Source organism: Taeniopygia guttata, chromosome 19 (genome assembly GCF_048771995.1).
Source record: "Taeniopygia guttata chromosome 19, bTaeGut7.mat, whole genome shotgun sequence".
Taxonomy (NCBI): Eukaryota; Metazoa; Chordata; class Aves; order Passeriformes; family Estrildidae; genus Taeniopygia; species Taeniopygia guttata.
In genome coordinates, this window is record NC_133044.1 from 2,786,179 (window position 1) to 2,799,741 (window position 13,563).

The window sequence follows — 13,563 nt, forward strand, 5'->3', positions numbered from 1 at the left end:
CAGTGAGATACCAACACAAATAACAAACCTTTCACTGATTTAAGGCACAGACACTGTGGTGAGGTATTTTTGCAAGGAAAAGCTAATTTGCTCTTCTTTGCACAAATAATATTGATAATTAACAGACAGTCCATATTCACTGACTCAAACCAAATTTCCTGAGATGAATAGGGTACAGAGAAGTAAAATTATCAGATTTTGCCTGGGTTCTTTGACCTGCATTTCTTGGACTAATGAGAAAGTATCTCATTAAGATGCAAATGACAGCCTGTGTGAAAGGAATTCCAGCTTTCCAATTGCCTTTGTAATTTCCTGTATTATGACAAATATTTCTAAACACAGGCAGATATTTTCAAACCATTAACTGCAGATTTTTGGAATTTTTAGCTCAAGATCCCTGGTTTACTATCAATATACACTATGATATGTATATATAGGAACCCTACTCTTCCTATAGAACAGAAACCAGTTCTGTAGCAAACATGGGTTAATAAAACAAGGACACTGATGAGCCACAAAATCCTGTCAGCCACAATTCTGTAAGCAAAATATGTCAGCAGAAGAAAAATGGAAATATTCATGTATTTTCCTTCTTGAAATTCAGAATCTCATTCTGCTGTTTGATTGCATCTCTGGGGATAAACTCAAAAACCAGACAGGCTTGCTTTGTCATGTTTCTCCTCTGGAGAATTTTGAGAAAGAACTTATTTGCACCAGTGAAGGTTGAAAAACTCTGAATCAACAGTGACACGCTCAGCTGGTTCCTCCCTCCAAGACAAGTGAAACAAGAATACTTTGTATATTTTATCCAACTGAAGCCATTGCCCCCAATGGATTTTACACATTCACAAATATATTTATGATGCCTCATTAGCCTGGCATGATGAATAAACTCCATCAATCAACATTTATTTTACTAGATTTAACTGCTATTACCCTTGAGTTGAAAAGGAAATGGAGAAAAAATGTAGGCTTGTAGGAGCTGTTCGCCCAAGGGCTTTGTTAAGGATGAAGGGGGAAAAAAGGAATAAAATCATTTAGGTTGGAAAAAACTTTAAAGACTGAGTCCAACTGTTCCCCAGCACTGCCAAGGCCATCACTAACCCATGTCCCCAAGTGTCACATCCTCATGGCTTTTAAGTCCCTCCAGGGACAGTGACTCTTCCCTGAGCAGCCTGTGCCAGTGCTTGATAACCCTTTTGTTTTGTTTTTCTGTTTTGAGCAGGGAACAAGAATTACTCATCTGCTGTAATTATTCTTGTTAACAGCCATACCTTCCAGCAGGGTAAGGGCAGAAGGTTTTGTGCCCCTCTCAATAAGAATCTCCAAAGTTAATGGAGCTGCAGCAAGAGAGCTGAAAGTGATGAGCTGCTACTCACTTGGCAAGGACCTGGGATGACAGGAATTGGTGACGTTGTTGTGGTTCTTCATGTGCCACTGGCACCGCCACGTAAATCACCAGCAGAAGTGCCAGTGCTGTGAAATTTTAGACGAGCACTCACTGGGGAAGGGGAACAGGAACCCTGAGCTAAACCCTGGTATTGCAGCTGGCAGAAATTGTGCTGAGATTTAGCACAGGACTTGGGTTTCAGGAGTGAAACCACAGTCTCAATCAGCCCTAAATTAAAAGACATTTATTTCCACAGCCTGTGCATGCACATGTCTGTGTGTGTATGCCTTTAAAGATAAACCAGCAAGCAGACAGATGTTGATTCATGGAGAATTAGAATTAAAATAGCCTCCTTGCTGATTACACCATTCAGCAGAGGCTGTTTTGTCCTATTTGATGGGTTTTTTTCATTGCTGAATGCTCCAACATTGTGTCGTCTCCAATGTCCTTTAGCACCATGTTCATAATACCACAGAGGTACTAATTGACCAGAACATTTCAGTGTGTATATTAAGAATTCCATAATGCAAAAATAACAACATAAATGGCTGGGTTTGCCTGTGCTATCTATCTGTAGATAGGTAGCTATAATCCCCAAATCTCTCTATATCCCCATCCCTCTGTCTTATCTCCAAAACAATACTGAAAAAACCCCCCAACAAACCATGTTTATATTATGCCATATTAAAAGCTCAGCAGAATTTCATTAAACAGCTACATTTGCTTTGTTTGAGATTACAAACACAGATCTCCCTCTTTCTGGCAATCCATAACCCAAGATATTTGGCACTCTATCAACAATTCCAGACTTGGAAGGATTATAGATGTGCTGACAGTTAAAGGGAGTTAGAGTTCCCTGCCTAAGATAGATAAGTAGCATGTACTCTTTGATAAGTCCTATCAGAGCCCCACTCTGACAGGAATTCCTCCACGATGCCACTAAATCTTGCACCGTGAAGCTCATTAAAGACACTGCCATTTGTCCAAGCAGAGCCTGAACTCCCCTGTCACCAGGAAATATATTCCATTTCTTTCCCCAATTACATACACAGTGCTTTATATTCCAGATAAAGAATATGTTCAGGGGGCTGGGCAGGGGGGAGGAGGAAGGCTTTTGTAGGAGCACACAGATCCAGCCCCTGTGCTTAATCTGGTGAGCTGTAAGACAAAGCTGCCCAGTGGCTTTGTGTCAGAGGAATGAGCTGAGCAGTATAACACAAATTCCACTGTTTGTAAACATTTCATTCCATCATTTGCACAGGGTTGCTCTGTTGAAATGAGGAGTTTCTGGAGAAACCCAGCAGTTTTGGGGGGGTGTAAATCTCAGCTCTTTAGTTGCAGTGATTCCTCCCTGTGCCAGGTTCTTGCAATATCATTACCCACACACAGAGCACGAGGATCTCAGCCAGCTCCATTCAAGAGCAGCACATCCAAGTTGACTGAACATTTTTTTTTCCTACAGGAATATGATGATAGGTTCTGCAGAACGTGGTCAGACTTGTCCTCACTTCACTGGATGTTACACCATTACAAAATCCATTCTGAAATCTCTTCCTGCCTTCAGGATAATTGGGAAAATAACAGAGTTCCAGCAGCAAAAGCCTTGCTGTATGTGTAATGAAGATCTAGGATCAAACATCTCAATGGATTCTCTTAAAATAAGTGTATTATAATTTCCTAGATTATTACCTGCCAAAGCTCAGTGGGTGGGCTCTGAAGGCCTACGCTGTCAGGAATCCCAGGTTCTTAGAATCCTGTCATATCTGTCTGCATCCACCCCCTCAGTGTTTCCAGTTTCCCTTCTTCTGCTTCTGAAAGTAATTCCCTTGGTAGCTGTCACATTAAGATATTGGGATACAGCCTTCCCACTGCACTTTTGGATTCCAGCTGAACCTGATTGTCAACTTCACTAACAGAAAGTGAGTACAGCCTCCTCCAGTGCCTTGAGATTAATTTGCATTGAGCTAATGAAAGCCAATTTCTAACTTCAAGCCTTAATTGTGATCAATAGGGCTTGAATGAAACTTATCCAGACAAATAGGGAGAGAACTGATAGGCAGAATCCATATCCAATGTGGCCATTTAGGATTATGTACCAGCCAGATCAGATTCTTCAGGTTTAAGTATTTTTCAGAAACAGGGAGATGACAGCTCAGAGTTTTCACTGGAGAAAATCTGGTGAAGTGAAAGAGCACAGTAAATGTGCTTAGAGCCCCACAGATAATCACTGGTTTTTACATAAATGGACATACCTTAAGGTGCCTCACTTATTGGGAGAGGTCTGTTCCCTGCAGGTGGAAAGGCCTAAATCCTGACCCAGCATCACCTCTGACTCTTCCCTCCCTCACTTTTACTCTAAAACCCCTTAGAGCACGGACAGCTTATTTCAGTTCCTGTGGCGTTCTCTGAGACACAGTGGAGAGGAAAACATCACAGTTCTCCTACATTCTTAATGCAGAACAGAAAACCCACCACAAGACCTCGCATACACACCCTAACACATCTTTTAATCAAATCTATATTTTTAATAAGCTCCCAATCAGGTAATTTAAACTCAGAAAACTCATTTGACCTTACTGATGGCTCATGGACAAGCTTGTTGGCTGCAGATAAAAGCTGGTTTAGACAGGGCTGTGCATTTGTGTGCATTTTCTTCCTATTATTGAGCACCGTGACCAGTATTTTGCAGAGATAAAATAATCAGAATGATATTTTCAAGCCTGATATAATGGGCAACACTTCCCAAAGTGCTTTGTTTACACTGCCATTTTTCAGGAACTTTCCCAGTTTGTTGTTCCCACCAGCATTATGATGAGGACAACAATTTTAGACACTTGAGTGTAAAATTTCCTTATCATGTCACTTCCCCTTGCTCAAAGTGAGACTGGCAGCTTGTATTTGCTACTCATACTCACAGTAGTAGTCTCTCCTCTTTTCACAGATAGCATTACAATGGTTTTATAACTACACACAGAGAGCAGCAGTAAAAATGTCAGTAAAATTAATCAGCCTTGTATCTGTGTTAAAAATCTGCCTTATCATGCATATATTTTGGTTTTTCTCAGATTATGATTATAACAAATGAATAATGAATCTTTGCAAGCAAATGCAGAGAGAGGCATCATCATCATACAATTGACTGTGTTCACACAACAGAGATGTGTAAACTATCTTTGGATCCAGGAGGTGGAAAGGAACAGATGAATCTGTGGAGCAGAATAATATTTGTAGAATGCTTTCTTCTACAGGATATCCCAGCATGTGGGCTGGAATGTGCAATTGGGGGAGTTACAAATATATTTAATATACTATACTATAGAGTGTATATACCACATAAATATACTTAATACTGCAAAATCCTTGTTTTGATATTAGTTCAACACATCACTCCACGCTTCAATTTTGTGAGCAACTAGCAGAAAACCCTTACAAAAGAGGAGGAACAAATTTAACAATTACCAGTTTCTCTTAGATGTCAGCAAGAACGAATCTACTCATTAGCAATCCCAACCAAATTGATGTAAGTTCATCACCACCACATTCAGGGGTAACTTGTTATGTCAGTGTCTGTTTGTTATGAGAGTTCTAAAGATGAGGAATTCTTAAAAGCAACAATAGGAACTGGTAGAGAATGATAGATTTATCTTTCCAAACTGCTCCTGGAAATGTAAAAGCATCTATAGCTGGTTAAACCACAGAAACACTGGATGAACAAGACAATTTGTACCAACTGTTTACCTTGTTACATCACACTTCCTCTGTCATGGAAGAAACACTTAACAGTGGCAAAAGAGAATGCTGAAACTTGAGAAAGATGACAATTCTATAAATCCATAGTTATGATATTTCAGCTGTTGCCCTAGAGCTACATCATTGACTAAATAAGGGATTATGGCTGGGTAAAAGGTGCAGTTTTCCCCAAGGGATCAAACAGAATATCCAATTTTTCACAGTGCACAGGGAGGAGTGCTGTAGTTTGGATCGATTTCAGCTGTCCAGCCTCTAACTGGAACTGATTGGGTGATTAGGTGCAATCAGTGTTTTACTGGGAGGTTTAAACACAGCCTGTTTAGAGGGGGTAACTGAAGGTAACTGAAGTGATCATCCTGGCAATTCCTTTTAATTGTTTGAGCCGATACATGTTTCAGGTCTAATTACCCTCACAATTTTATCTTTAAAATTATTTTCAGTTGATACTATGCCTATTACATTTTCTCATTCTGCCCCTTTCCTCTTGAAGGTTAATTCTGTTGGAGAACAACCCCACTGACATTTCAGATTGTTCTTTTTTTAAAGGAAACTTTCCAAGCTTCTTGATTTCAGAGTAAAAGTCTAAAATGTTTCCAAGTACATTTTTCAGAAGTCAACCCAACACCAGAGTTTCTTCTCAATTATTTTAAATTTACAACAGTTGTATCATTTTGAGCTAGTGATACAATGATTACTTGTTTTGGCAGAACTTCCTAATTCACCTTTTCTTTTGCATATTCCTGTTTTAGCAATTTTTATGGCATTTTAAAATGCCATTTTTATATGGGACTTTTTATATGCACAAGGAAATCACTTGTCCAACAAGACTCCTAACTGGATTTGTACTTGTAGCACCAGCACAATATAATTATAATTTAATTTATAGCTACAGACATGAAAACTTTGTCACTGAACTGGTGGGGAGAAAAGACCAAGAATGAAAAGAATTTTCTTAAGTGGAGAAGAATTTTTGAATGTTTACTTTTAAACCAAAAGTGACTTGCTCTTTTCCTTTTTCCCCCATTATAAATCCTTCCAACCTCCTGCCCTGCTTTATGTATTTATCCTTCCTTTTTCCTAGAAAAGTAAAACAAATCATCTTCCTTAAAATAAAGGATAAATATAGAGTAAATTAATTAACTCAGTTCTGAGACATAAGGGTTTATGAGACTGGAGGATGTGTTAGTTTATTCTTGGATTTAAAACCAACAATTTTTGAGGGTCATATCCTGTGCCTTTTTATTTAGCCCAGACTTCCTTTGACATAACTTGGAAGTCCTTGACATGCAAAAAATGCAGATTGACCTCCAGACACACTGTGGAGCTTGGCACTGCCCTGGAACTTGCCAGGTTTATTGCTGCTACCAGGATCACTCCCAGGGTTTAACACCTCTGAATGTTTTCTGTTCTTTCTGCCAGACAGCCACAGGCAAAACGAACACTGTCACACCTCGTACAGCGCAAAAGGAGACAGTTCAGTTATTTTATCAGTCTTTCCAAAAAACATTTGAGTGCAGCCTAAAACAGCTCCCTGAAAAGCATCTGGAGCTGGTAGTAGGATATTAATAGCAAACCCCCATGAAAGCAAGAGCATGAGAAAGCACCAAATCCTTCTCTAAATTAAATTAACAACACAGCCCCGATACCTTGCAGCATAAACTCATTTTAGACAGGGATCTTTATAAATAAATACATTAATTCAATCATATTTCCTCAAACACAGCGATGAGGTGACAAACAAAATGACACCACGTCTAGGAAAAACTTGGAAAAGCCTTAGTTTAAAATATATGTCATGCTGTGTACAAGTGTGTACCTTGAGTTTATCACTTGCTAAATTCCTGCTTTTTTTTATCCAGGTTGGAATTTTAGATAATTCATCACTGCTGGGCCCAGAGGTTCCAATAGGAACTGAATGTTTCTGTGGGTTTTCAGGTGATCTATTACAGACTAACAAACCAAACATCTTATTTCTAATATTTATTTTGTTGAGATTTTTTGTTGAAAAATCTGTTGAATTCTCAACTAGAGCATGGGGGGGTTTCAGCCTTGCAGAACTTGGATTTAGGACTGAAAGGAAAGGAATCATTGTGGCAGGTAATTAATCTAACATGCAGAGCAGTGTGTTTGTAACACGAAGGAGGAACAACTCACCACGTTCATTTCAGCCCTCTGAACCTCAGTAAGAAGGTCATAGCCTGAGGTGAAAGGAACAGCCCTCAAGAAAGTGCCAAGAAGTTAAAATGCCAAGGGCCTATTTTTATATGCTGCTTCTATTATTAGTTACACCGTGTGGAAGTACAGAGCCTATGAAAAAATCATATTCTCAAACAAAAGTACTCAAATCCTTTACTGTAAATGAAGAGGAGAAGAAACTAAAGTTGAAAATTTGTTAGGTACAATTAAACAGGCTTTACTGGATCATCAAAGGCCAGCCTAGTTTCAAAATCCCACCCTCTGAGAAAATTAAGGGGCTGCCCACAATTTTACCCAATTAATCAAGTATTCCTTTCTTTGTAATTGCAGTTTCCCACTTCAGGTTTGTGTGCATCCAAACCCATTTTCCCATTATCAAAGTTTAGGAGCCCACTTTGTACCCTGCTCTGCCACCAAAACCCACCCAGCCCCAGAGTGCACAGAGAGTTCAGAGCTGGGAGCAGCACCACAGCTTCAAATGCTGCTGCAGTTACTCAATCATTCCTTGCCCTCAGCTGTTTTCCATCCAATACAAACATAAACTGAGGTAATCCTGCAATCTGGTTAACTTGTTTAACTTCTGTATTAATTATAGACGTACCCAAGGGCAGCTATTTCCCACGCACTCCTAATTTATGGCTCTGATGATTACTTCTTTATAAAATGTCTTATTAAAGGCGGGTAATGTTGTTTCTTCTTAATAAAGTACAAAGGCATGGCAGAAAATGTTTCTGTAAAACAAGTCCACAGTCTGCAATCATTTTATCTAATCATTAGTGTGTTATAACAACAAAAATCTGGAATATTTGGTTAGTAATTGAGATTTCAGCCAACCCAAACAGAAGGCCCTAAAGTACAACTTGTAGTAATGGCCATTTAGCAGTGTCATGGGTTCCTAACACGTCTCACACACATATTGTCCAGGATGCATTTATTTTTATAATCATTTGCATTACATAATTGTCATTGCATTGCATAAGACAGTCTTGCAGCATGCTTCAAAGAACATGTAATGTTTTAAACTGCTAACTCCATTTCATCCCCTTTCTCACATTTCCTAGACAGTGAGGAGAAAACAAACCAAAAAAACCAGGCACCAAACAATAGGAAGAAAGAAAATGGTGTGGAACAGCTAGAGAATATTTCAGAGTATCAAATATAGTAATAAATAGTATTCTCATTATCTGTGTACTGCATGCCCTGATGCTTTTGCTTTTAATGTGATCATGTAAGCAATTTAGCCAGACAACAAAAATGAATGAGAGCAAACATCACTGAGACAGCAGCCAAGGCACTGAAACTTCTGCTCACAGAATGCAAACTGAAAGTTTAACCTTCTCTGAAAAGAACCACATCTGAATTCTTCAAAGAACATGTGGAGAAATACTCTGCCACTGATAAAGGCAATTATAATGAGGGATTTTAGGGATAAAAATGTTCTATGCAGTGTTTTGTGCAAAAACGAATTACCAAACAAACTCTCCAGAGGAATGAAGCTCATCACATCCAAAAGGTAGAGTCAAAAGTAGTTCCACACAATGGCCAATAAGATTTTAGTTTCAAGAGTGGTTGTATAAGGTCCAAAAAAAGAATGTGTTAGCACAGATCTAATTCTTCAGTACTCAAAAGCAAACAGCCTCACTTAGGAGGAGCAGAATCTGTGCAAATTGCTCTTGGGTCAAAAAAAAATCTTGGTGTGAAAAGCTCCTAACAACATTAATTCCCTTTAATGTGTTGTACTACCAGCAATGTTCATTGAAATAAAAGCACTGGAATGAATATATTTCCATAATCTGTTCTCTAAGAATGATTTTTTTTAATGCTATATAAAGCAACTTCCAAGCATAGTCACCCTCGTGCTTGAAAAACTCAGCATCCTTTTAATCATAAAGTAGGAAGTTTTGAAATGTCACCTTATATGTTAACAAAATGTAAATCTGCAATTTAGATAGCTCATTTGAGCTGATATTCCTTTTTTGTGTTTTTAATGAGTATCAAAATATTTTATTTCCTTCAGTATTTTTTAAAGCGTGGGAGGGTGAGCTGAATACGCCTTAGAAACAACAAGAAGAATCCCTCAATGTCTAGCGAATTAGTTGTGTTTGGAAAATGTTTATATCCAAACACTACTTATTTGTAGATTATAATGATTTCTAGGCTAAAGGGGATGAAATGTGTGTGCCATGACATCACAAGCATCCAGAACATGGGCTCTTGTCAAAAGTGACAAGGTACCATCAATACTGAAGCCTTGGCTTTCTGCACACCCTCCTGTGGGATGATTTAGGATGAATTCACAAAGAAACACCAGGATTTCTAGCACCAAAATCCCTTGGGTATGATGTCAGCATTCTCAGCCCTACCCAGGCAGCTCAACAACCACCCCTGGGAGGGATTCTTAACCTTGGAGGGGCTCCTGTGAGAGTTAACACAGCCACAGCCTCGGGGTGGGAAATCCCAGACTGGTTTGGGTTGGAAGGGACCTTAAAGCTCATCCAGAGCCACCCCTGCCATGGGCAGGGACACCTCCCACTGTCCCAGCTGCTCCAGCCCTGTCCAGCCTGGCCTTGGACACTTCCAGGGATCCAGGGGCAGCCACAGCTGCTCTGGGCACCCTGTGCCAGGCCTGCCCACCCCCACAAGGAACAATTTCTTCCTGATATCTAATCCAAGCCTAGATTAGACTAAATATTCCTAATATGGAGTCTAAATGGAATGTTCTCTATCCAATCTCATTAACCATAGAAAGTGCCCCAGCTAGGTGCAGCCAATATCTCCTTCTGTCATTCATTGTGGGCACAGGCCAACATTATCATTTCTATTGTAAAACCTCACAAAAGATGATGAAAAAAGCACCATGTTAAAAAGGATGCAATGACTTTTTTGTTGGTCCTTGTGATTAATATGAGACATGGCAAGTAGTTAATTTTATTTCTTGAAAGGGCTTTGAGATTGCAATCAATGGAATTGATTATAAAAGACAAATTATGAAGGAGTAAAACATCACAGCCTATTTAATATGATGCTAAGAAGGCCCATCCAGCATCATACATGAATTTCAGCTTAAAGTGACAACAGTGCCAGCTTTCATGTGATAGGGGTTTAGAGAGCAAGTTAAAAACATGTATATCTGCTATTTAAAGGAAAAAGATTCCATCTCTTCACTCAACAAAGATGGAGATAGGAGAAAGAACAGTTTTCAAGAGTTTACTTTATTAAAAAAATGATTTCTGCTCATGGAAAATTACCATGAGAACATCTTCTTTAGCTTAACATTGCGAGTTGAGGGGCAAAGCCTCCATTGTCATTTACTATCCACATTTTACATAACTCCAGGGTTAAAAGGGTGAGCCTACATTTCCTTTCTTGATTTTTTATAGTAAGACTGTGGGAAATCCATAAGCAAAAATATTTTCTCTCTTTAAGAGAAAGAAAGGATCAATTAAAAGAACTCACTTCAAATACTTTATTTGATTGGAATCTAAGTATTCTGTGAAGAAACGTAAAAAGACAGTGCTTAGAAGTTTTTCTTTTCATGTTCCAAGTCAAAGCAAGGCTTTTGAAATCCTTAAAATAATCATGTTGTCATCAGGGATTTAGTTAAGCACTTAAGATGACATAATAAATTTTAGTTTTATTTTACTTACCATCTTCTGCAAACTCAGCACTGGAGAAGCAGGGCTACTTTCTAAGCTTGTTCAAATGAAATTTGAGTTCCTAAATGAACATTTGAAATCAAAAGTATTGTACCTCCAAAATCACTGAAAATAAACTTGAACCTAGAAATTATACCAACTATATCTATTCCCATCAAAGCATGGGGCAAAAAAAGAGAAAAAGGAAAGAGAGAAGAATAAACAGTTGAATTTTCCAAAGTATTTCATTTGCACTGGAAGAAAAGAGTGTATCAGCAAGACAAATTTGTTCTTCCTGGTGACACAACTTGTAAGAGTCTGGCTATGTCCTCTCTTGGCAAGCACAACTTTCCTGTTTTGTTTTTCATAGGTCTTGTCAAGAACCAGCTCTTTAAATGCGTCAGGTTTAATAAAAGTATCAGTAGGAAGAGGAAGAGACCAGAGCATGATATGTAACTTTGTTACATCAAGTTAGTAACTTCTTCCTTTAAGATGAGTCAGAAATCAGGTCTGATTCAGCAGGAGCAAAGGACGAAGTCTTATATTTAAAGTTTTAAGGCCTTAGTATGTTTGTTTCTACATAGAAGCTCTGTAAATTATATTTTTCTCTTGAATAATATGGTCTAGCTATAGTCTGAAAGTTCATTTTATGGTTATCAGCCAATGTTTCAAGGCAATCCCCTTTTGACTATTTTCTCCATCTAATGCACCTCCTATTGATAGGTTTCATACTGTGAAGGGTCACTAAGAAGACACACAGTGACCATTTTGTGGCATTTAGACAGATATAAAGATTACATTAATCTAATTTTCCAAGCATATGTTGCTTCTAGAAAAAAAAAAAATTAAAAAAGTCAAACAGGAACAGGAAACCTCTAAGGGGAATATGAGTCTTTTGGAAAATAGCAGGAAAATCTCATAAATAAGAACTCTTTGATACTGACCTACACAGTGGCAGAAAAACATTATATTTTGTCATGATTAGCAATATGCTCTCATTTCTGAAATGGTCTTACTTTCCTCAAAAAGATCTAAAGCTCTGTGCTTAAAATAGCTGAAAAACAGCTGTTGGATTTTTCACAGCAATGGGTTTTATCTTCATGCTACATAGAATGCAAACCAGTCATTTGACTAATATATAGTTGCAGAAATCATGCCTTCAGAATATAGTCTCTCCTGCTAATGACAAACCAAGGAAATATTCCCTTTTACATGAGTTTTCATGTGCTTTTTTATTTAGTGTTTTTTTTTTTAATTTTTTTTTATTTTAATACTTTCATAACTGTTGGTACAAGAGCAGCTTTACTGAAATACATTAAGTTTCCCACCTCTGGAACCATTTGACTAGTTGAGCCCTTGGCTGTAAAGGGTGAAAACATTCTGCTTTTGCCTGCTTTATAGTCTTGTCACATTTTAAGTTTCTCTAGTGACTAGAGAGTGAACTAAAAATACAGTACATTACCTGAAGAATACTTTGGCATATTTGTACTTACCTCAGATTCCACCATCATTCAAGAAAAAACTATTTCAGTTTAGCTTATAATATTTTAAAATGTTTTATTTAAGCCTTTAGGAAATTCTTATCTCGCAACATAATCCCCTGCTCCCTAGATTTTGAGGTGGACCTTGGTTTTTGCCTAGAGGAGGAATCCTGCATTGATTTCACCACAAAGAAAGCCAGGGGATGCTTCATTCAGTGGCCACCCAAAGATCTATACCGAAGGCTGAAAAAAACCCTAAGAGCCACAACCTGGCAAGAGCTGCCTCTATAAAAAGATTCCTCTCAAAAGGTTTTTTTGTTTTGTTTTGGAGGTTTTTTTTGGGTTTTTTGTTTGCTTATTAATTTCAGCCATGAACATGAGCTTCAGAAACTGGGGAATCTGGGGTATAGGGACAAGCAGAGAGAGAAGGGGTTGGGGAGGAATTCCACTTCAACATCATTTCATACCTATACTTCAAATAATGCTTTCAAATAATCTGCTTCACGTCTAAAACTTTATTCCCACTATCATGACTTCGGATTTCACAAGCCTGTTTAAAAATAACCCAACAAAACACGTCCTAAATAGGTAGAAGGGACTTGCCTCTCTGCTCTCTACCACATCCTATGAATGTGCTGCTGTATTCCAGAGACTTTCCAAAGGTGGCAGGGCGAGCATGTGTGAATAGGAGAGCTTTGTCCTCTGCAGCTATCATTGTGTTGTCCCTATCGTCCACAAACGCAGAGGGCAGATGAGAACTGGATAGAAACAGACCATGCAGTTGTAAAACCCGGTTCTTTTCTCTCTTTATTTATTTATTTCTGCGACTGAGTAACACCTCTCATTACAATTACCGGCTCAATGGCAGAAAATCTCCCCGGTGTGCTGTGCAGATTTTCACAGCTTCATTTGTCTCCTCCTGTGGCATCAGTTTAAAAAGGTTCCTAAAGAATTGCCACTAACAACCGTTTCTATTTCGAGCCTTCAAAGCCGGAGCTGAGCACAATACAAGGCACTGGTAACTGATCTTTAGGTTTCAGTCCACAGACTTTCCACACTGGGAATAGATCCCATCTGTTTCCTCTTTATGCACCAGCCTTTGGAAAGCACA

At 38.5% G+C, this 13,563-nt stretch overlaps 1 protein-coding gene across 2 annotated transcripts in view; it reads right to left on the reverse strand.

The window, feature by feature from the left end:
- The window catches only part of PPM1E (protein phosphatase, Mg2+/Mn2+ dependent 1E), a 58,241-nt gene that overhangs the window by 43,338 nt on the left and 1,340 nt on the right, over positions 1 to 13,563 (reverse strand). The gene's annotated exons all lie outside the window — the stretch shown is intronic.